This window comes from Leptopilina boulardi, unplaced genomic scaffold, assembly GCF_019393585.1.
Source record: "Leptopilina boulardi isolate dan_hultmark-lab unplaced genomic scaffold, ZJU_Lbou_2.1 LbouV2_324, whole genome shotgun sequence".
NCBI classification, from domain to species: Eukaryota; Metazoa; Arthropoda; class Insecta; order Hymenoptera; family Figitidae; genus Leptopilina; species Leptopilina boulardi.
In genome coordinates this window covers 352,638-377,263 of record NW_026137890.1, presented here as the reverse complement: position 1 = coordinate 377,263, position 24,626 = coordinate 352,638, and the positions used below count along the sequence as shown (strand labels likewise).

The window sequence follows — 24,626 nt, the reverse complement described above, 5'->3', positions numbered from 1 at the left end:
AATTTTAGAATCCGCCATTTGAAATTCTTAAATTCATTTTCGTAATCAGCGACTCCATAAATCTCAAAGTAAAAAGTTTCGTGATAAATCTGACAATTTTTAATTTTTGCATAAGCTATATTAGACCTGCCATTTTGTGTTTCGAAAAACCGTCCTTGAATTTGTGATCAGCAACCCCAAAAACCCACAAGTAATAAATTTTAAGCGAATTAAGTAAGAGGGAATAATAATAATAATAATAATCTTTGAGTGAAAGTGAAAGTTGTAGTGAAAAATTTTTGAATGAGTGAGAGTGAGGGTGAGAGTGAGAGAGAAAAATATTTGAGTGAGAGTGAAAGTGAGATTGAATAATTTTTGAGTGAGAGTGAAAGTGATAATGAAAAATTTTTGAGTGGAAGTGGGAAGTGAAGAGTGAGAGTAAGATTGAGAGAGAAAAATTTTTGAATGAGAGTGAGAGTGAGAGAAAAATTTTTAAATGAGAGTGAGAATGAGAGGAAAATTTTTGAGTGAGAGTGAGAAAGAAAAATTTTTGAGTGATAGTGAGAGTGAGAGAGAAAAATTTATAAGTGAGAGTGAAATTGAGAGAGAAAAATTTTTGAGTGAGAGTGAGAATGAGGGTGAGAGTGAGAGAGAAAAATTTTGGAGTGAGAGTGAAAGTGAGGGTGAGAGTTACGTGAACGCATCCCAGGTTCCCAAGCTTGCGCGGCAAGCTTCCAGCAAGATTGTCTCAAGTAACAACATGTCTCACATTAGCAAGCTTGCAATGAAAAGTTGCTGCAAGCTGACAAAAAATATTGCCTCAATCTTCCAATAAAAGGTTGCTGCAAGCTTAAAAAAAATGTTGCCGCAATCTTGCAATGAAAGATTCTTGCAACCTTGCAATGAAAGCTTAATGTAAGCTTGCAATAAAAGGTTAATATGTGGTTAACACAAGCTTACAGTATGCTTGCTGCAATCTTACAAAAGACTTTGCTTAAAATCACGAAAGGAAAAATCTAAATTTTTTATTTATTAATTTTTTTCTTTGCATTATATTTTTCTATGTTAACTCAATATTACACGAGAAAATCTTGGGGGGTATGGGGGTTCGAAACCTGATTTTACGTACGCAAGTCGAGAACGCTAACCGAGCTGCTACCACGGACAGGTATAAGAGAATAAAATTTACTCTCTTTTATCCTCTTATGTTTCTCTTATACGTGTCCATGGTAGTAGATCGGTTAGCGTTCTCGACTTGCGTGCGTAAAATCAGGTTTCGAATCCCCATACACCCCAAGATTTTTTCGTGTAATATTGAGTTAACATAGAAAAATATAATGCAAAGAAAAAAAATTAATAAATAAAAAATTTCAATTTTTTCCTTTTGTGATTTCAAGCACAAGTCGTTTGTAAAATTGCAGCAAGCATATTGTAAGCTTGTGTTAAGCACATATGAACCTTTTATTGCAAGCTTACATTAAGCTTTCACTGCAAGGTTGCAACAATCTGTCATTGCAAAATTGCAGCATCATTTTTTTGAAAGCTTGCAGCAACCTTTCATTGTAAGCTTGTTAAAGTGGGACATTTTGTTACTTGAGTTGTTAGAAGCTTGCCGCGCAAGCTTGGGAACCTGGCATTTTTATAATGCTGCAAGGTTGTTGCAAGTTTTTGTGCTGTCTGGGAGATTTTCACAGAACTTCCAATTTCAAATAAATTAATTAAACTTATCTTAGAGATAAAATTTCAGCGCCGCATGAACGGCAACTTACCATGGTTCCCTGTCGGAAGAAATATCGAGCAAAACTTTTCAAACTTTTTCTTTTGTATATATCACGATGCTCAAGAAGCAATAAAAGGAATAACTAAAAAAGGTGTAAATATTTTAGTGTGTAAATATTCGTTATTATTTATAGGTTAGAAATTCATTTGAAAAAAATTATAAAATTTTTCCCTTTTCTCAAAATATCGTATAAAAAGTGAAATATTATCATTTAAATTTCATGTAAATTTTTTAAGATTACAAATTTTTCTTTTTTATTTTGCAGAAAGTCTATTCTCTAAAATTCAATTAATCCCTTAAACTTATACAAAATCTTCAGCAATTCAAATTTAGGATAATTTTAATTTCAAAATCTTATTTATGAAAATTAATTAAAATAAAAATTTCTGCAAATATTTTAATTAATTAAACTTTCGAAGAATTCGATTAAAATATTATTACACTCAAAAAAAATTATGGTAAATTTGACTAAATTTTAACTATTTCTCCTAGTTCCAGGAGGCGCCTATGAACAAATAGTAGTTGAAACAAAGATGTAAAAATTGTCAGATTAACTGCAAAGTATAGTAAAAATTACCATTTTTACTGTAAATTTAACCAAATAAAGAAGTTATTTCAATGATTTTTTGTCAGTCCCATTAACTGTTTCATTAGATTGCAGTAACTAATTTTCATAGTTCCAGGAGGCGCCAATTAACAAAAAGTAGTTGAGATAACTATGTAAAAAACGGTTAAATCAACTGTAAAATATTAATATTAGTATTGAGATCCATTTTTTCACCCTCTCCCCTACTACTTTCGTTTATATATGCCTTATAATATTTAATTTATATATACCGAACAAGAGAAAAATCCCTAAACGCTGGGGATTGAACGCACGACCCTAACATTCGCTAGCTGACAACTTAACTATTTAACCACGCACGTACGGTACTACGCTAGGATAGCTTGCATTGTAGTTAATTTTTCTATCGAATATAGTCAAATTTACTACATTTAATATTATTATCTTCTTTTAATTAATACTTCTCAACGTTTACATAAAAACTTTTTCAACTGCTAAAACTAGTAATATTTACTAAAAAATAACTGTTAACTCTACAACAAAAATTATATGTTAGACTTGAACGACAGTCTTTACATTACACTGTAAAAAAAGGAGTTGAATTTCAACATCCCTTTTGGAGTTGAAGCGAAGGGAGTTACTAATTTACGAGTTAATTTTATGCTTAGGGAGTTGGTTTCGAGGAGTTAGTTTAATTATTAACTCCCATTTTGAGTTGATTTTTAACTCGAAAAATTCAACTCCTAACTCCCAGTGTTGTTAACTCCCTAATTTTTTTACAGTTATTTTTTCTACTCTATCAAATTTACACTAACTTAAAAACAAAAGCTTAAAATTAATTATTAGAAGATTGTAAAAAGAAATTGTGTGTAATCTTAAATTACACAGCCCACAGTGGCCGATTTCTCGAAAAACCTGGCCAAAAATCGAAAAATGATACGATTTCAACCAAAATTGGTATACCCATGTTTTTTGGGCTTCTGAATTCAAATTTTACATTGGTTGTGTCAAATTCAAAATGGTGGATCTAAAATGGCCGTTTAGATTTTAAAAAACTTTGCTGAAAATCGAAAAATGATACGATTTCAATCAAAATTGGTATATCCATGTTTTTTGGGCTTCTGAATTCAAATTTTACATTGGTTGTGTCAAATTCAAAATGGCGGATCCAAAATGGCCGTTTAGATTTTAAAAAACTTTGCTGAAAATCGAAAAATGATACGATTTAAACCAAAATTGGTATACCCATGTTTTTTGGGCTTCTGAATTCAAATTTTACATTGGTTGTGTCAAATTCAAAATGGCGGATCCAAAATGGCCGTTTAGATTTTAAAAAACTTTGCTGAAAATCGAAAAATGATACGATTTCAACCAAAATTGGTATACCCATGTTTTTTGGGCTTCTGAATTCAAATTTTACATTGGTTGTGTCAAATTCAAAATGGCGGATCCAAAATGGCCGTTTAGATTTTAAAAAACTTTGCTGAAAATCGAAAAATGATACGATTTCAATCAAAATTGGTATATCCATGTTTTTTGGGCTTCTGAATTCAAATTTTATATTGGTTGTGTCAAATTCAAAATGGCGGATTCAAAATGGCCGTTTAGATTTTTAAAAACTTTGCTGAAAATCGAAAAATGATACGATTTCAACCAAAATTGGTATACCCATGTTTTTTGGGCTTCTGAATTCAAATTTTACATTGGTTGTGTCAAATTCAAAATGGCGGATCTAAACTGGCCGTTTAGATTTTAAAAAACTTTGCTAAAAATTAAAAAATTGTATGATTTTAACCAAACTTAGTATACTTACGTTTACTAGGTTTCTGAAATCAAATTTTACATTTGTTTTATCAAATTCAATATGGCGGATCCAAAATATTTGCTGGTATTATAAAATTGCGTAAATGTGTTAGAGCTTATTTTTTTTAAATTACAGACAGTGCTTAAATTTTAGTTTAAAGCGAATGCGAATGAAGAAAAAGTCAGTCTTTCACGTTCAGTTGCACCGCCGGCCGGTGCAACGCGCTGTCGGTAAACCGCGCTTAGTGAAATAAAAAGTGATACCAAAACTGCAGGGGCAGCTTGGGGCAACTGATTTCAATTAAAATGAATTAAAAATATATTCTAGTTTATGATAATACCAGGTAGAGCGCGGATATCGGTGGATTTCACAACTATTTTCATGATTTACGTTGATAAAACAATACAAAAATCGTCGCCATGAATAGCGATGTTTAATGTCATTTTTTAAAAACTGTACGTTTTAAATGTGATTATAAATACATTCAACATATTTCATACACCTTTGTTAATAATTCCCAAAAAAAGATATTCAAAAATCTGCTGTATATTAGTATATTTTCACTATTTTAACTGTGACGAAAATTTATAGTTATGAAACGTTCTGAGTAAATCTCTGGCAAAGATCACTTTTACTTGTTCACATAATAAATTGGTGATAAAAAAAGTGTAATTTTTTTTCGCAAAATTATGCAGTGAACCCTCCTTTATAATATTCAACAATAAAAAGTATAAATTTCTAAAAAAAAATTTTTGACTTTTGGCCAGGTTTTTCGGGAAATCGGCCACTGTGCAGCCCCACAAAAAAAAAGTGTCGTGCGCGGCAGACCAGACTAGTCATTTCCCATGTATTTTGACGCGCTGAACACGAATCCGAAGTCCGTTTTGCTCCATCACGTCAGGATTTTTTTCTAACCTCCAAAAACCTGTCGGATTTTGAGAGGTAGGCTATTTTTTTTTAAAATTGATGGATTTACTTCAAAATTGGTATCTAGAGGTTTTTTGGGTCGCTGATGACGAATTTGAAGTTAGATTTTCAAAATTCAAAATGGCGGCTCCAATATGGCGGACGAATTTTGTAAAAGTTGATGGATTTACTTCAAACTTGGTATCTAGGGGTTTTTTGGGTCGCTGATTACGAATCTGAAGTTAGATTTTCAAAATTTAAAATGGCGGCTCCAATATGGCGGACGATATCGACCCTTCAAAGGTGATAATTCCGCCCTTACACACGAAACTAGGAGCAATTAAACAGTTTGTCAAAGCCTTAGATAAAAAAGGAAACTGTTTCAAATACCTGGAACAAAAGTTTCCAGAAATCTCTGATGCGAAACTAAAAGAAGGGGTTTTCGATGGACCACGTATTCGCAAATTGTTAAAAGATGAGCAATTTATCACCAAGATGAATAAAAAGGAGAAAGCCGCATGGCTTAGTTTTAAAGCAGTTGTCGAAAATTTTCTGGGTAATCACAAGAGTGAAAATTGGGAGCAAATAGTTAGTGATATGATTAAAAACTTTGGTAAGTTAGGATGCTTAATGAGCATAAAGTTGCATTACTTAGACTCGCATCGGGATCAATTCCCTGAAAATTTGGGAGATTACAGTGAAGAACAAGGAGAACGATTCCATCAAGATCTGAAAGAATTTGAGCGTCGTTATCAAGAAAGATGGGATGTAAATATGATGGCCGACTATTGTTGGATGCTGAAAAGGGATATTGTACCTGGAGGCACCAATTTGAAAAGAAAACCATTACACAAATCCTTTGAGGACAAAAGAGTGCGCTACCATAAAAAGACGTGAATACCTTACTTATGTATATAAGAATTTTCATTTCTAGTTTTAAAAATCTAACTTCAGATTCGTAATCAGCGACCCAAAAAACCCCTAGGTACCAAATTTGAAGTAAATCCATCAATTTTTACAAAATTCGTCCGCCATATTGGAGCCGCCATTTTAAATTTTGAAAATCTAACTTCAGATTCGTAATCAGCGACCCAAAAAACCCCTAGATACCAAGTTTGAAGTAAATCCATCAACTTTTACAAAATTCGTCCGCCATATTGGAGCCGCCATTTTGAATTTTGAAAATCTAACTTCAACGTATGAATTTCGTAACTTCTTATTAATAAATTATTAATATTATTAATAATTCATTAATACAATACTTTTCCCCACCAAAAGTCAACTTAATAAAATCAGTTGACACACGAAGATCGAGGTCTTCCAAGTGTGGTCTCCGAGTGAGACAGGAGGAAAAACCCCTTAGACCAGGGTTGTTTAGTGTCAGTTGAGGAGATCGAGAGAGAGCTCAGTGTGGAGCTTGCAGTTTTTGAGAGTTTTGAGTTTGAGTCTCTGAGTTGAGGGACTCTTTGAAACAAACCTCTAGTTTCGAGGTTGTTTCCATTTGGAGTTTTATTCTAAGTTTTGACTTTTGAGTTGAGATTATTTAAAGAGTATTTATTTTTGAGTTGAGATTATTTGACAAGAAGAGTATTTAGTATTGAGTTGTGATTTGATTTAAGAGTATTGAATTTTACAAAGAATTAATAATTTAAGTTTTTGAATAAAGAGAATCTGATTTTGAGTTTGATTAAAGAGTATATAATTGAGTTTTTGAGATCACTTAGTTCTGAATTGAGATTGAAAATAAATAGTAATTGAGTTTTATGTTTTCTATTGAGTTTTCCCTACTGAAAATCCCCACATAGGCTCCTATATAGGAAGCCATATGGTTTCCTATACAAAATCGTATACGTAATTGGAACAGGAATTTGAATAGGAAAATAAGTAGGAATTATCATATGAATGCACATTATATCTTAATATTATGCGCAGTAGTTTTCAATTTATGAAAAGACGGTTCTAATCATTCTCTATTATCGAATTCCTATTGTGAGACGTTCTTATTGTCGGAAAATGATTTAAGCGATTATTTTCAAACATTGACTTAAAATGGTTTCTCATTTTGATATTATCAGTTTCATAATTTACACGGTTTGGCATTACGTTAAATAATATAGATGTTGCAAATGCTATTGCATATACTCCACACTCAACACTATCAAAAGGTTGTGGATCAACAGCTTCAAAAACTACTGTTGGTTTAAAAGGGAACAATCTAATTAAATATTTTATTTGATGCACATTTAAACACCCCTCATTAAGGCTATCAAAAATAAAAAGCCTTACTCTATCGTAATAGACACAAATATGTTTATATGATGTATGTTTATCACCTTCTCTAATTGGGACAATAAAATCAAGCATTTGTACATACAAAGCACTTTGCGTATTGAAAAAAGAATTGGAATCTTTTCTTAATAAATCTTCAAATTTGTACATATGCATGTAATTTAACAATTTATTTCTATTTTCAATAATTTTTAAATCTTTATCACTTAAAATAACATACTCTTTTATGTTGGCCATAGTATACTTCGTTTAATTTTATTTTTGATTCATGAAAATCTAAATATCATTAACCCTTTTGCTCACTCTCTCTAATATAACCAATTTTGCCTTTTATTAAATATAACCAATTTTGTCTTTAATTCAATACAACCAATTTTACCTTTTATTAAATATAACCAATTTTTCCTTTAATTCAATACAACTAATTTTACCTTTTATTAAATATAACCAATTTTTCCTTTAATTCAATATACCCAATTTTTACTTTAATCCAATATAACCAATTTTGCCTTTTATCCAATAAAACTACCAAATATCCAAAAGAATGAGAGAACTATGTGTAACTACGAATCAGTAACTACTGATCAGCCAATAAGTGCAAAAAGGACACTCTTATATGAGTAATCAGTAGTCCATTATAAATAACATATATACGTATTTATACCTGTATTAAAACCCCGGAAAAAATACCACAAAAAAACCAGCCATTGGACAATAGAACCAGGTAATAATTTTTAAATTTTTTTATTAAAATTTTCCGGGGCTCTAATACAGGTAGGGGAGAGTGATAAACAGTGGGACAGTTTAAACAGTAGGACACTTCAATTTTCTGAAAATCTACTTAAAGAAACTCGACCAAAATTTAAATGTAAAGCATGTTTATGACAACACACTATCTCCAAAAATTTTAGCCACATTGATTCATTATTTACAAATAAAATTGAAAAAACTGTTTTTGACGTTACGGAGTAAATTTTTTCTTGAAATACAATGCTGATTTTTATATAAATAGGACAGTTTTAAAAAAAGTGTAATTGTTACCTCGTTTACTCATGTTTTTAAGTATAATATCCAATAATTTAAAATATTTTAAAATGTTACAAACAATTTTTATTTAAATCATTTCTTGCAATTGCTTAATTTAAACAGTGGGACATTAAACACTGGGACAGGCCAAAATTTAAGTTTATGAAACGTGGATTTTGGCAACACTAATTATAAGTTGTGTCAGCTATACGCATGCGCATTTATACTTACACAGCGACTAAAAATGTGATTTTTTTATGCTAAAAAAATTAAAAATTTATAATTATTACAATTATTGTTCGGCAACATTTGAAAAATAACACTTGATAAGAGAACGACTATTCAAATTTTCCTCCAAATTGTTTTTAGGTTATGACCAAATTATGACGTATGATCAGCAGTACTGTAAACGTAAAAAAAAATAATAGCAATTTTTCATATGAAACTTGACATCGTATTATAAAAATGTAAAATATTATTAAATTATGAGTGTTTTGCAACATTTGTTAACGTTATTTAATGCAAAACATATATATTTACAAAGTATGAAGCAGAATATTATTATTGAAACAATTATTCATTATTTAATAATAGGAGTCCCACTATTTAACACAAACCTTCAAAACCAGAAAAATGTATCAAGTACCAAAAACTTGAAATTTTTCTATTTAATCACAATATAATTTAAATAGAATATATGCATTATGTAGAAAAGAGTTCAAACTTTATGGTAATACCAAAAAAAGGTCCAAAAATATATAAAATTGACATATTAATATGGCTTTGAAAAAAAAGTGTTCTTATGCCATTTTGAATTGTCTAGATAGAGAAACGCAATGTTAAACAAAGAAGTACTTATGTTATATTCCTTGGTGTAAGAAAGAAAGTTATGCGTTACCTATTCAGTTTTAGACTTTCTTTATACCTTTTTCACGTGATAAAGGGAGAAAGAAATAATTACCTGGGTCATCAGAGTTATTAATTAATCCTCTTTAACAGATTGCAGGTCAAGCGAACCCTCATTTGCAAAATAAAGATATATCTTTCTCTCTCCATAACTTGTTCTTTTCTCTGTCACCGAAAACCCAGCAGAGGTCCGGACGGAATGAGTGAATGAATGAATGAATACCAAGATTATTATAGTTAATTTTTAATTAAATAATTTTTAATTTTTGTTAACTGCCTTCTGCATAAAGCAGCCAACATGAAATCCCATGTGATTTTTTATATTCAAATCCATGTGAAATCATATGTAAGAATGCACATGAAATCCCATATGGTTTCCTATATTAAAACTTGTATGTAAGATTTCATATAAGGAAATCTTTAGAATTTTATATGATATTTTTTATAAGATTTGATGTGAGCTGATTATGAAGGAAATTGACAAAAATAATATGCCAGAAAAATTATAGGAAATAATGTAGGAATTCACATAGATTTCAATGTAGAAACAACATCATAAATTCCTACATGAAATCATACACCAAATCGTGTCCGAATTTCATATATGATTTTCCATGGAATTCTATGTGGATTCCTATGTCGACCTAGGATTTCATAACGGTTTTTATAAAGGAACCTATATGGAATCATATATAGGATCCCATGTGAGGATTTTCAATAGGGAATTGATATAACTGCTTTTTGAGTATAGTAAATTTTTATTGATTTCTGTGATTTGATAGGCTTCAATATAATTGTTGTTGTAGAATTAACAAATCGTCTGTAATTAAAACTACTTCTTTAAGTAGTAGATTTTATTACCAAAAATAATTCAATAGGCTTGAAGATCATTTTTGTTGTAGAATTAAAAAATCCTTTGTGATAAAGACAATAGTTTCTATTCCTGTCAGTTAGGAATTTCCGTTAGGGCATGAAATAACCCAATGGTCACGGACATTCACTGAATGTCTCAATGACATCCATTTCGGAACGTTCTTGGGACATTGTTAAAAAGACGTACTAAAGATATCTTTAGGAAATCCCAAAAATGCCCCTAAAAAGGCGTCCTATATATGACAAAAAGAATGAAATAAAGACATTCTAAACAAGTTCTATGTCGATGTTTAAATGTCCACATGAATATTTACACGAAACTTTGAGGGAATATTACACTATAAATATTCACGTGCAATGTTTAGTCAATGTTGTGTTAATATTCACCTATACTTATTATATTAGTAAACGAAATTTTTATAACTAGGCGAAAATATAATGTCAATGTTAACACAACATTGAACATGCATTGCACGTGAATATTTATAGTATAATATTTCCTCAAAGTTTCGTGTGAATATTCTTTTCATGTGGACATTTAAACATCTACATAAACTTGTATGAACCTTGCCACTGAAGTTTCCTAACCTCGCCGTGTGAGGTTCTGTCAAGTTTCAGGGAATTTTGGGTGCTGTGTGGGTAGGTTACAGTAACTAATTTTCATGGTTCCAGGAGGCGCCTATATATATTAACAAAAATTAGTTGAGACAATTATGTAAAAACGGTTAAATGAACTGTAAAATTTAGTAAAAAAAACTATTCAAAGTAGTAAAATTATTATAATTAATATTAGTATTGAGATCCATTTTTTCCTCCTCTCCCCTACTACTTTCGTTTATATATGCCTTATAATAATTAATTTTTATATACCTAAGAGAGAAAAATCCTTAAACGTTGGGGATTGAACGCACGACCCTAACATTCGCAAGCCGACAACTTAACCAACTAACCACGCACGCACACTAAGATGGCTTGCATGATATTTGAAGACATTCTTGTCACTTTGCAGTTAATTTTACTATCCAATGTAGTCAAATTTACTACTTTAATAGTTATTATCTTCTATTAATTAATACTTCTCAAACTTTACGTAAAAACTTTTTCAACTGCTAAAAATAGTAATATTTACTACAAGATAACAGTTAACTCTACAACAAAAATTATATGTTAGACTTGAACGACAGTCTTAGTGACTACATGGAATCAGTAAGCTTAATTGTTTTTATGCATTTAGGAAGAAATGGTTCTTTCAAATACACAAATCATAAAAATAACTATTTTTAACAGTAGTTTTAACTATTAAAATGTTGGAAAGTCATTTAAAATCAAATAAGAGTTATTTCAACTACAAATATTAGTAATTTTAACTAGTTGAAATTGACTACTAAAATTTATTACCACCAACTGTCTAAGTTTTGTTAAAATGGTTCTAAATATGGTAATTTTAACTGCTTTTTTTAACTACACATTTTCAGTCATTTTTACCAATGCTTTTTTTTGTCTGCACTTTGGCACGTTCTAAAGTCATCCTAAAGATATCTTGGTGCCCACTGGGAAGCGACAGTATAGGAAACAGGATAAAAAAGTCAATTATAATGATAATAAATAATTATCAATAATAAATAAGTTTATTTTTCTATTTCAAGTAGTAAAATCTACTACTTAAAGTAGTAGTTTTAATTGCAAAGGATTTATGTGCTTTTTACTTGAAAAAGAGGTGTGTTCTCCAAGGGTTAAAAAGCTTTTCTTTTAAGGTTTTTCAATCTTACCCGAAAATCTTGCACTGCAAACTTCCAGCAAGTGTGTCGAGTAAGCTTGCAATACAAGCTTTGCACGACAAGGTTGTTGCAAGTATGTTGTAAACTTATATGTTGATTGGGCACTTTCTTTCTTATTGTTTTTAATCGATTTTTTCTAGAAGAAAGTTACTGCAGTAACCTTACAGTAATTTATCAATTGAGCTGGAATCAGCGTCCACGAAAAAAACTGTATAGTAACTTGAGTAAATCTAGTGGTGCAACGACAAATTTCTACAAGGGTAAATTATTAAGAAGTTGACGTTTCTCACAATATATAGTTTTAATATCAAATTGTGTATTATGGCAAAATGTTAAATGCAAGCACGATCAAGAGGTTACTGAGTGATCGTTTGTGTTATTGTGACGAAGAGATGAGTTTGTTTACGTCGTTGATATTTTTTATCAATCGCATTAAATTTTGGTCTTAATCATTTTTAAAAAGAACTATTTAAAAAAACCATTTACCAAATTCTGGAAATACTATATATTAATTTGCACATTCTACTGATTTCATCTCAGACGAAAGACAAAAATAAAAGGGAAGAAAATATTACAAGAATTTTAAGAAAAAATGATTCTACTTTATTTAGAACTGGATTTTTAATATTCTTACGGTAAAAAAACTTAACTGGTTTGGGAAGGAAATGAAGATCGAGTTAATGAATTATATGAAGAATTATGCAAAAATATGACGTAATTCATCATTTAAATAGTAACTTTTCTTGAACATTATTGATATGTTGCTATAAAAAGAAAAATATCAAAAAAAAGTTTGTAATCAAACATTTTTTAAAACAAAAAAATTATTACGTCTAGAAATCTTTACTTTAATCAATCATTAAACATTTTTGAGACTTTAAACTTTTCGTAAATTTTTTCAATATTAATTAAAAACAATTCAGGCAAATTTTGATTTTGACTGATATATTTACAAAAGTATACTGTAACATATATTTTTATAATAACAGATTTTGATAATATATAAAAAAGGAAAATCTTATAAATTTTATATGTACTTATATAATAAATTATTCCATAAAAAGATTCTACAGAACCTGTTCTATAAAAATTCCACATACACATACATGATCTCATTATTGGTTTAGTTTTCACTACAGAGTAGTGTAATTTTTTATTTATTTTATTAAATTAAATAACGATATTTTTAATGAATTTTCTACACTTGATAAAATTGAAAACTTTAAAGTGCTTTATGGAAAAAAAACCATTTTAAAAAATCTACTCTCTAAATATGAATATGTGAAATTTCACTTATTTAAAGTGAATATTCACTTATCCCATGTTTCAAAACTCTTCCACGTAGAATAAGTGAATATTCACACAAAAAATAAGTGAATAAACTTCACTTATTTCTAAGTTCATATACACTTATAAATAAGTGGATATACACTTATAAATAAGTAAATATTCCCGTGCAGAAAAATTAAAAATAGATTAAAAAATTCGATTATTGGCAATCTTTTTGGAACTCAGTAAAAGACAAAAACATATCTTTGACGTTTCGAGATCGGTACCGACCTCCTCATCAGAATTTATTAGTCAATTGATTCTGATCATAACTTAAATATTAAATCCCTAGTCAGACTAATAATATATTTAATATTTAAGTTATGATCAGAATCAATTGACTAATAAATTCTAATGAGGAGGTCGGTACCGATCTCGAAACGTCAAAGATATGTTTTTGTCTTTTACTGAGTTCCAAAAAGATTGCCAATAATCGAATTTTTTAATTATATATTAATTGGAACATCTGAAATATTTATTAAAAATAGATAATAATTATTATATAAATATACGCCCTAATAATACAAGATATCTTGGGATATATTGATAATATCCCGCAGATATCCTAGGGATGTCCTATGGATATCAAAAGGATCTCTTAAGGATATCCAAAAAATCGGCGGTTTGGATATCCTTTGGATATTCCATGAATATCATCAGGATATCCCATAGATATTGTCAGGATATACCACAGATATTTTCAGGATATTCTCAGTATATCTTCTGAATGTCAAGAAGATATGCTCAGGATACTGTTTTTAAAGTCATTATGAGACTACGAGTGAGAATATTCTGTGAATTAAATTTTATATAAATAAAATAAAATGCAACTTGTTTTTCGAGAAAGTTGTTTAATTTGAAAAATTATTAACTAATTTTTTTCTCATTCGTGATTCATTCCTTTATTCATATGCTTAATATTGTCAGAAAATAAATTGGCTTTAAACAATATAAATTCTTCCCCGCAAATAACGAATAACTATTAATATTAATTATACATTAAGTGCATGAGTTTATTTAAAAACTTTGAAAAATGCGTTTCAAATCTTCATTTAAAATAAATTGGAAGCTCATAAGATTTTTGTTTTTATTATATTATTATTCATTATATTAGCTTAACAATTTTAACCTTTAAAAATATATGTTGAGATATTAAATATCCCGTGAATATTCTAAGATATCCCACGGACATCCTGAGGATATCCATGGGATATCATGCGATATAATATCCAATAGATATTTTTTGGATGTCTTAGGGATATCCTGTGGATATCATATGGATGTCCTGTTGATGTCCAACAGACCGGCGGTTTGGATATCCTAGGGATATCCTATGGATATCCCAAGATATCCTGGGGACCATTCTAGGATATCGATCATTGATATGGATATCCTATGGATATCCTTTTGTTATGAGGGAAAGCTTTATTATATTTTGTTCTTATATAACGTAAATAATGTGGAGTAAAAAAAAATTATTTTCCACAAATTTACGGAATTATCTTCCCATGCAGACTGGACAGACCTCTGAGATTTGAACCCTATTGAGCCTTCTACCGTTTGGGAGCTGCGCCTAGACGCGCTCGACCAAGGGAGGCTATGAAAATCTGTTACAAAGTGTCAGTCATAAGGAACATCAAATAAATATTTTTTGAACCAAATAGTTTTTCTTTGAACCAATAATTTTGGAATTTAAACAAAGATCATTTAATTGACTTAAGTAATATTTATTTAATGCAAATAAATATTTATTTCATCATTGTCAATTAACCTATTATTTAAATTTAGAAAAAATTGTCTAGCTAAGTTTCTGAAATTATAAGAACAAAAAATTTTTTTTATTAAGGTTAATTAAAGTTTTTAACAGACTTAAATAAAACATTTTTTTCAATTAAATATTTCACTTAGGCGTAAGTGGATTTCACTTATTGATAAGTGAAAACAAGTTCACATATGAAAAAGTGAATATTTCACATATATAAGTTGATTCCACTTATTAATAAGTGAAAAAAAGTAAAATTTCACATATTCAGATTTAGAGAGTTAGTTTTTAATTTTTTCTTTAAAACTCAAAATGTCGGATCCAATATGGAGGAAATTTTTTTAAAAATGCACTGAGAGACCTTTTGCACCGTAACAGACTTTCGACAGACGGCTGCGGAGCATTCTAGCGGTCAGCTATGAAACTACGTTTTTGGTCTGCAGCCGTACAATTTTTGGAGCGTAGCTGTCCAAAAAATTGACGGCCAAAAGGATCATTTTCATTTTTGGGCAGTCACGATACAAAATTTAGAATGCAGCGCACCAAAAAAAAACCAAAACCTCTCAGTGTGGAAGTTTTGTTTGAAACTTGTTACTCGGAGGTTCTTGGGGTTGTTCATTCCGAATATGACGTCAGAATTGCAAAATTAAAAATGGCATATCCAACATGGCGGACTATAAATTTTAAAAGTAAAGCTAAGGATGCCTTAATCACTACCCAGGGTAGTGATTTCTGTATTTATTTTTTAATCATAACAAATTTTCTTATTATGCAATGTATCTTTCCGCCAAAATTATTTTTTAAAAATAGTTCCATGTTTTTTTCGACTTGAGTGATGAGTATGAATGAAGTGTTTGAGTGATGTTACCCGTTAATACAATCACAAAATGTCATTCTACCAATTACCACTTCCTAATGTCACGTGGTGGCGGTCGAGATACAGATTACGACGCTCCGCGTCACAATTCACAAAATACGCAACGCTCTTAATATTGTTCTATTTTTTTCAAATCATAAATTAAAGATCTAATATTTTCCAGAAAACTTCCTTACATATTAATGAATATTTTTGTCACTGGAAGTTTTTTGAATTCGAAAATTCCTCACTCAACTTTTTCAATTGAATGTAAGAGAATCAGTTTTTGAAAAAAATTATTTAAACAATTAAATATTCAGACATAAAATTTTATGAAAATTTTTCAAATGTGCTTTCACTTTTAGAATAGTTTGAAGAATATTGTGTTAAAATTTCGTGAAAAAATATTCTTATTTATCGAAATAATCGCGAGTTGAACACAAAAAAGCGTTAAAATTATCGATTTTTAAAAATGACGTTTTTTGTAAATAAATAAAAAACGGTAAGTTATAAAAAAATATTCATTTTCGAAAAAGAAGCGTAATAAAATTCTCTACAAGAAACAATAATTGTAATTTAATTTTGAAAAATTTTACCCCCAGGGGCCAACGTTTTTCATAAGAATTCACGCGTGTGCCCTTTTAAGATCCGGAGCCTCAAATAATAGTGTTATAGTAAAATGATGTTAAAAAAGTTTTTTTCATCTGATCATTTTAAAAAATCATTTATTTAATTTTTTCTTAGCTTTCGCTCCACAACGCGGAGCCTGTTCAGAGTTAAATCTGAAAATGTATACAAAATATAGATATCACACTTCCATACATCATCATAAGAAGTTAGCCTCAAAACTCACCAATCACGTGTCGAGATTTTCTTATTTTTAATATATAATTACAAGTCATAACATACTTTAAAATTTTAAAAATATAAAATTAAAAACGTTGACTATATATTCTAATAAATTACATAATTAACAATAAGGGGAGGAAAAACCTTCCCCGTTTTTTAAAGTCACATGTTTATTTGATAAGATAACGCAAACTAAGATTACGATTTTTTGAAGGTTATATACTGTCGATATAGTAGATCGCTTTCTCTCCATGAGGCGGATAATTCAAAATTAAAAATTAATTTTATTAGTGTTTAAAATTAAAGTCCTGTAAATATCATTAAGAGCATTTGTGTCTGTTCTTAAGTTAACTGAATTATTATTTTTAACTATTTGAAACATTTCTTTAAAAATTCTTCGAAAGTAATATCTTTCTGTTCCCAAAATTTTAACGTCTTTAAAATTAAATAAGTGGTCCATCTCATGGGAGTGTTTTACAAGGGCTGATTTTCTTTCATTTAGTTAACTTAAGAATTCTCATTCTTTATTGTATCAATAAAAATGTCCATAAAGCAAAAGTAATAAAATAGAAATTTAATAATAATAGCAAAAAATGTAATTTTTAAATGGTATGTCAATTTATTGTTGATTAGAAATAATTAAAAATTTACAAAAAAATCATAACAAAAAAACATGTAAAACTTATTAGTAACAAACTTTGGCAAAGTTTATGTAAAAACGATTCCAAAAAACATTAATTTCATTTCCGAAGTCCAGATTACAAGTAATATATTTGAAAAAATCTAATCAAAGATTTTGCAATAATGTTCTTAATGAAAATTGTCTTTCAAGTACCGAAAAAAATTTCTTTCGATACGACACGTGTCAAAGAGATTGATGAAACGGTTTAGATACTTGATGACATTATGAGGTCTTAAAATGTTGTTTCATGGATGCTGATAATTTCTGCAGATAAATTAAAAGAAGGAAATATATGGCATTTGTGGTTCGGTCAAGGAACTTGGACTTACCATCAAGGTTGGTCTAAAGTTGAATAAGAAGGAAGAGAAAAGTACAAACTCCATGAGCATGGGTCCTCTAGGATCTCTCTCTCTCTCTCTCTCTCTCTCTCTCTCTCTCTCTCTCTCTCTCTCTCACTCACTCTCTCTAATGTTGGGGGGTCCAGTTATCGGCGATATCCAGCGCTCTGGACCCCACTCGCATACTCAATACTTAAACTCAGAGTCACCAGTCCCTCTGACTATTCGCGCAGCATCGTTCGGTGGACACGTGACTGTAAGGCCTAGATCACGCGTGTGCGCGAACGTCACTTCCTTCACAGTGTCTTCCGCGATTTTCAATTTTTTCCAGTGATTCAAACATTTCTCCTAACAATAAAATAAAAAATTGAAATTTTCGCAGCCGTCAAATTAAACGTCTGACGGACCGAATGTTTTCATCAATCCACTCAAATCCGCACGAGGATAAGAATCATCAGGGTTTTTCTGAACTAGTGCCGTCCTGACCCGAAAGAATTTCCTCAATTTCATGTGTTTTTGTTAAAGACAAGTTTGGATTAATTTGAAAATAAAATCGAATTTTCTTCAATTTTTGTTTTTTATTTTTGGTTTTTTAGTGACTTTTAAATGTGAAATCAGGGTGCAATCATTCTTGACATTGATTCTTCAAAAGGTTTAAAGAATCCAGAGAGACCGCGAGTAAACTTGTGAATTGAGGTGACTACTTTTTCATCAGGGCTAATTAGCGTCATTCAATAAAAGGTAAGTTGGTGCGATTGTTATACTCTGGTGAAATGAGAATATCGAAACTTGATGCCGAAGGAACCTGTTTGTTTACGATTCGTTAGTGTAATTCAATTCGCTCTATTGGAAATGGATAAGCAACTCATCTAGAAGTTATAGTCAAATTTGAAGAGAAAGAACTAATAGTGTGCTTTTTTATACCAAAGTCTTCAAAGAATTCAAATTTCTCTGTTTTGGTAATTTTAAACTTTCTTTTTCCTTTGAAAAATAGTCGTTCTTTTTTCAAAAGTTATTGTTTTAAACAAGACAATAATAATAGAGCTTCATGTAATATTTAAAATGGAAAAAAATAATTTCAAACAATAAGAAGATTTTTTAACAATAGGCACTCGAAAATTTTAATTATTGTATAAGGATTTATTTGATTTTTCTTCATATACTGTGAAGAATTCTTCTTGCAAATTTTTCCTAAATATTCTATAAACTCTTCAACACTATCTCTTCAATATTGACTATTTAAAAATTTAGAAATATTACCAAGCAATAGAAAATCATTTTTCAATTTAATAGCAATTCACAGATAAAACTTGAACTTAAAATAAGTTTAATCAGACTCAATTTGAAGTGCAACAAAAATGAGTCAACGACATAGAACGTAGCGCCATCTTACTGACTCATTTTTATTGCACTTAATAAATTGAGTCTGAATTCAAATCATTTTAAGTTCAGGTTTTTTCTGTGTTGTTAACAAATATAAATACTTGAGTTATAAAAAGAAAAATTAATTTGTTCTTTTTAATACGTCTTTAATTACACAATAATATTAATTGAATTTTCCTTGGTTTTTTCACTTAGGAATTGGATGTGTTTCTTCACATGTATAAAAATCCAACTGTGAAATAATTTTCTAACTATATTTTCTTTAAACGTTCAAAACCCTCTTCACTTGTACAAACTTATCGTATAATTGTATTTTTTCTACGTATAGTAACTCTCGCTAATTGTTTTATTCAGATGAAAATTAACTTTACTTTCAAATTCACTTTTAATGTGTATTTTCCAACAAATTTATTTAACTTTTAATGAAAACGTTCAATTTTCAAGGTTTTTGCAAAACAAGATATTGGTAATGCATAAGGATTCCTTTCTTTCTAATCAAAATATGCACATTTATAAAATGGATATTTCAAACATCTTTTTCATCCGAATTCATAAGTTAATTTTAAAGTCCAAAAAAATCTCTTTTTAATTACGCTCTTTATTTTTCTTACAACTGAAATTTCATCGTTATATTCAGAGGATTAAAATAATGCTGAATTCAGGAATTATTTAAATATTCTCCTTGGGAATACTAGATAACATTGAACCTTGTCCTTCAATAATATTCCAACTACGTTTCAATATAATTATACAGGCAATAAAGAAAACAAAATTAAGTTGAAGAAAGTGATCACTTTCCCTGTATTGAAAGAAACATGCATGGCCTACATTGAGAAAAGATTATGATAGGCTCCAAGTTCAATGAAAGTTCTCCAACAACCCTTGTGAAATTTTGAAAATTTCAAGTTTCTGAAGTCTCTTTTACTGTGCATTAAAATCGTTAAAACTTCTATTTAAAAAAAAAATTTTAACTTTGATTTTACAACCAATTATATTAATTTCATTAAACAATTCATCAACGTTTACTGAATATTCATTTTATGCAAATTTTTTTAAATTATTAAGACTGTAAAAATGAAAATATAGTATTTCCTTTGGAAAAGAAATCTTTTAGGTAAAGAATCTCTTAATCACATTGCTGCTTAAATTATTTTAAAATTATTAATTATTATTTTTATTAGTATTGATAACCATTAATTGGTCGGTTACCTAAGTTCATTTTGTTCTATATTCATTTAAATGAAAATTATACTTGCTTATGTTTTTTAATGTTTAAATAACATAATAATTTTTCACAAAACAAGGCATTTAAATATTCTTTATGACATTAAAAAAAATTTACGTGAAAAATGATTTATATAATTATACAATAATAATTAAAAAATAAATAAAATAATAAACAAAGTAATATACCTATGATGTATTCCATGCCAAAGTGTAAATCCATCTGCAATTGCATCTCCGATTTTTTTGAGATTTTTTTTTCTTTTAGTACCAACTGAGACTAGCTTTCATGAATTTTTTCAAATTTTTTTAGCAAGCCGTTTTCGAGTTATGGAATTTTGAAAATTGAAGAATTTTCATGACTTTTAATTTTCTAATGCTCATAACTTCCTTAAAAAATGCATCAATTTTAAAAGTCTTTTTTTCAAAATATGTGTTTTTAAACATTCTTTTAAAAAAAAATCGATTTTTTTTTCTCATTTGACGTACTGATCGATTTTTTTCAAAATTTTTTCAAAAAACATATTTCTTTTTACGAAACTTTTAAGCCTAGCCCGATAATGGGCAAACGATTTTTACAATATTTTCAGAATTTTTCAAAAATATTTTTTGTTTTTTTTATAATACGTACTTTTATGTATTTTGATGCGCTGATTACGAAAATCATAGTGACAATATCCAAAAATTTGATTTTTATCGTGAAAACCATAAAAAAGTCCCAAAATTTATAGTTTTTTTTGTTTATTAGGTAAAATATGCAAAATTAAAAAAAAATGCATTTGTTATAAAAAATGTATTTTAATAAGATCTATGACTTTTATTTGAATATTTTTTTTAATTTTTCATATTTTACCTAATAAACGAAAGAAACCATAAATGTTGGGACTTTTTTATGGTTTTCACCATAAAAATCAAATTTTTGGATAGTGTCACTATGATTTTTGTAATCAGCGCATCAAAATACATAAAAGTACGTAGTATAAAAAAAAACAAAAAATATTTTTAAAAAATTCAAAATTCAAAAATTTTTGAAAAATTCTGAAAATATTGTAAAAATCGTTTGCCCATTATCGGGCTAGGCTTAAAAGTTTCGTAAAAAGAAATATGTTTTTTGAAAAAATTTTGAAAAAAATCGATCAGTACGTCAAATGAGAAAAAAAAATCGATTTTTTTTTAAAAGAATGTTTAAAAACACACATTTTGAAAAAAAAAAATTTTAAAATTGATGCATTTTTAAGAAAGTTATGAGCATTCAAATATTAAAAGTCATGAAAATTCTCCAATTTTCAAAATTCCATAACTCGAAAACGGCTTGCTAAAAAAATTTGAAAAAATTCATGAAAGCTAGTCTCAGTTGGTACTAAAAGAAAAAAAATCGGAGATGCAATTGCAGATGGACTTACCCTTTAGCGTGGAATACATCCTATACAAAAATATAAATTATTTTTAAAAAATCCTGTTTGGGAACAAAAAATTAATAATTTTGGAAAAATATATGTTTTAAACATTCTTAGAGATTTTCATAATTACATAAACCATTGTGTCGAGTCTTCGAACTTACATGACAAGTTCGAAATTCTAGTCCTTTTGCTCGATAGCAAGCTTCAGCTAGTTGGACTACTGGACGTTGCGTTTATTGCTCAACCCTCCACCGAAACGAGTAGCAATATTTGGCACAAGGTCGCTGGACCGTTTTCTTCAACATGTATTTCTTAACAATTTTAGAATGCTTGTGCTGACTTCGGTATTCACTAAATGAATTATTTAGACTCTACAGTCAACAGAAAGTAAACAACACTTTTTTTGAAGTCGATTTTCCAACTTCTGTACCTTACCTTTAGAAAACACAAGACTTCCCAACAAACAAACATTTTCAGTAATTCTTACAGCAATAACAAAAATAAAAAATCCAAGTAATAAATAAATAATGACATAGCAGAAAATAGTGGACAATAGAAGAAATTAAATAGAATAAATATAATAACATATAATAACATTAAATAGAAGAAAAGTAATCCAAATAATGTTATTTATATAACATTAAATAAACAAATATTTTTAAAGATACATTTCTTTAAATGTATCACATTTCAATTAAGAAGAAAATTGTAATTTTTATATTAGAAATTGTAAATACATAATGCCATTATAATAAGTCAGGAAAAATCAAAATTTTATAGAAATATTAGTTTCGAATTAATATTTTAAAGTTATTTAACTAATTCAAAGTTGTTCAGAGAAATCGAAAGTAATTCAAATGGATCTGAGAAAGTCTTATGCTATTAATAAATATTTGATAAAATTAATCTAGATTTGTAAAGATTTTAAATGTCGAAAAAACAGCTGTAGTTCAGTCGAAAGTAATTTCGGTAAATTACTTGCGAATTTTCAACAACAAATTATCTATAAAATGTTAGCTTTACTAAAAGAGAAGAAAATGTTTCAATAAGTACTTAATGTTTAAAACATTCATAAATTAACAAAATTATATTTGACGTTTATTTTAATCAAAATTTACTCTATAGGGGAGACCGTGGCTGAAAGTGCCGATTTTGAGAAAACTAAATAAAATGCTAGTAAAATGAGAACTTTTTGTTTTAATCTATAGTCTATCTATTTTAAAATTTAATGTAGTTTTTAAATCCATTATTATTTTTTGATAATTTTGAACAGTTTTTTTGTAAAAAATGATTTTGTGCAGCAAGGCAACACGGAACGTTGAATTCCGCGATGGGGAGAGTTGTGCCGATAAGATTTTTTAGTTGTTTCAGTTGAATCAAATGATTTTACGCGTAAGAAATAAAATAATTATTCCCAATATATGATTTACTATTATATATTAATCATTTGTTATAAACTTTTAAAGGTTTTTAGGAAAAATCTGAAGATTTATAGATTTTAGTAAGTGAAAATAAACATTTTCTGACTTATATTCTATAATTGCATAGTTAGTCAGTCACTTACAATATAGTTTTCGTAATAAGTATTTTTATTATAAACATTTAAAGGATTTTTCCAACAATCGTAACATTTATATATTTTTGTAAATAAATAAACATTTCTGACTTAAATTTTACAATTACATAATTAGTCAGTCTTTTAAAATATTTTTTGAAATAATTATTTGTATCGTTAATTAATTGTAAAAACTCTACTTTCTAATTAATAAATAATTTTTAAGGCAGGAATACTTATTCGGAATACGATTTATTGAAATCACAATTGACACACATATAACTCACCCTTTTTTTACCCTTTACACATTTTTAATGTGCCCAGTTTTTGTAAACGATGCATTGAATCCACTTTTCTCTTGATTTCGGGTTGGAATAACTATTCGAACAAACGAGGCAATATTATATTATGGTTATGTAGCGATTGACAGCGGCACAACTAGCCCCAAGCGAAAAGCACAATTAACCTCGTTGCGCCGACGCTCACTTTTTATCAAATATTAAAAAACTAGATAAATTAAATGTTAGGTTTCATACACTATTAAATCCGTCGATAAATTTGGATCATTTAAAAAAAATACGTATCGATATCTTTAAAAATGCAAAAAATAGACCAAAAAGTATAACATGAAAACTTGCACGTAAGTCACTCCAAAGCACCAAATTACTGACAGCTAATTATTCCGCGAAGCAGACAAAATCAAAATAGTTGCCAAAGATGCGCATAAGTAAAATAATATTTCTCTCACTTCCACTTTTCAAAAAAAAAAATTTTGTTTTTGATACCTATCGGCACAACTTACCCCCGGCACTTTCAGTCCCGGTCTCCCCTATTATATTAAGCAGTTATCTTAACTAAATTTATTATTTTTCAAAATCCACCTGGAAAGATGCAATTTTACCAAATTTTGCAATTCAAAGTACTTTGAATATTAAGAAATAAAGATAAAATTTTAAATTATATTTTGTTCATTATTTAGGCTAATTATTTTTGATAATAATTAACATTTGCAATTGAATATGCTTAATATAATAATGCACGGAGAGAAATAGATGGTACGGGGTACTATCTAGATAGTACCAGGTACCATATTTGATCTTACATATACGGACAGTAATCTAGATTCTATCAGTTACTATCCAGATTGTACGAAGTAACATCTTGATTATAGTGGGTAACATAACTATACTTTTTGTAACATCTTTGATAGTACCGAGTAGCATAATGATAGTACCGGATAATATCTACTTTTTACCATCTTAAGATCATAAGTTCTTACCATCTATTTCTCTCCGTGTGGATATAAATATTAAATATGCAATATTTTCTTATAATACACTAA

At 28.8% G+C, this 24,626-nt stretch overlaps 2 protein-coding genes across 2 annotated transcripts in view; one reads left to right on the top strand and one right to left on the bottom strand.

The window, feature by feature from the left end:
- LOC127284327 (elongation of very long chain fatty acids protein AAEL008004) overlaps nucleotides 1-24,626 on the bottom strand; it is a 272,157-nt gene that overhangs the window by 178,021 nt on the left and 69,510 nt on the right. The window lies entirely within an intron of this gene.
- The window catches only part of LOC127284328 (elongation of very long chain fatty acids protein AAEL008004-like), a 73,977-nt gene continuing 67,280 nt past the window's right edge, over nucleotides 17,930-24,626 (top strand). Inside the window, exon 1 of the mRNA XM_051309726.1 lies at nucleotides 17,930-18,463. The gene's annotated coding sequence lies outside the window, so the exon portion shown is untranslated. The remainder of the gene's footprint in view (nucleotides 18,464-24,626) is intronic.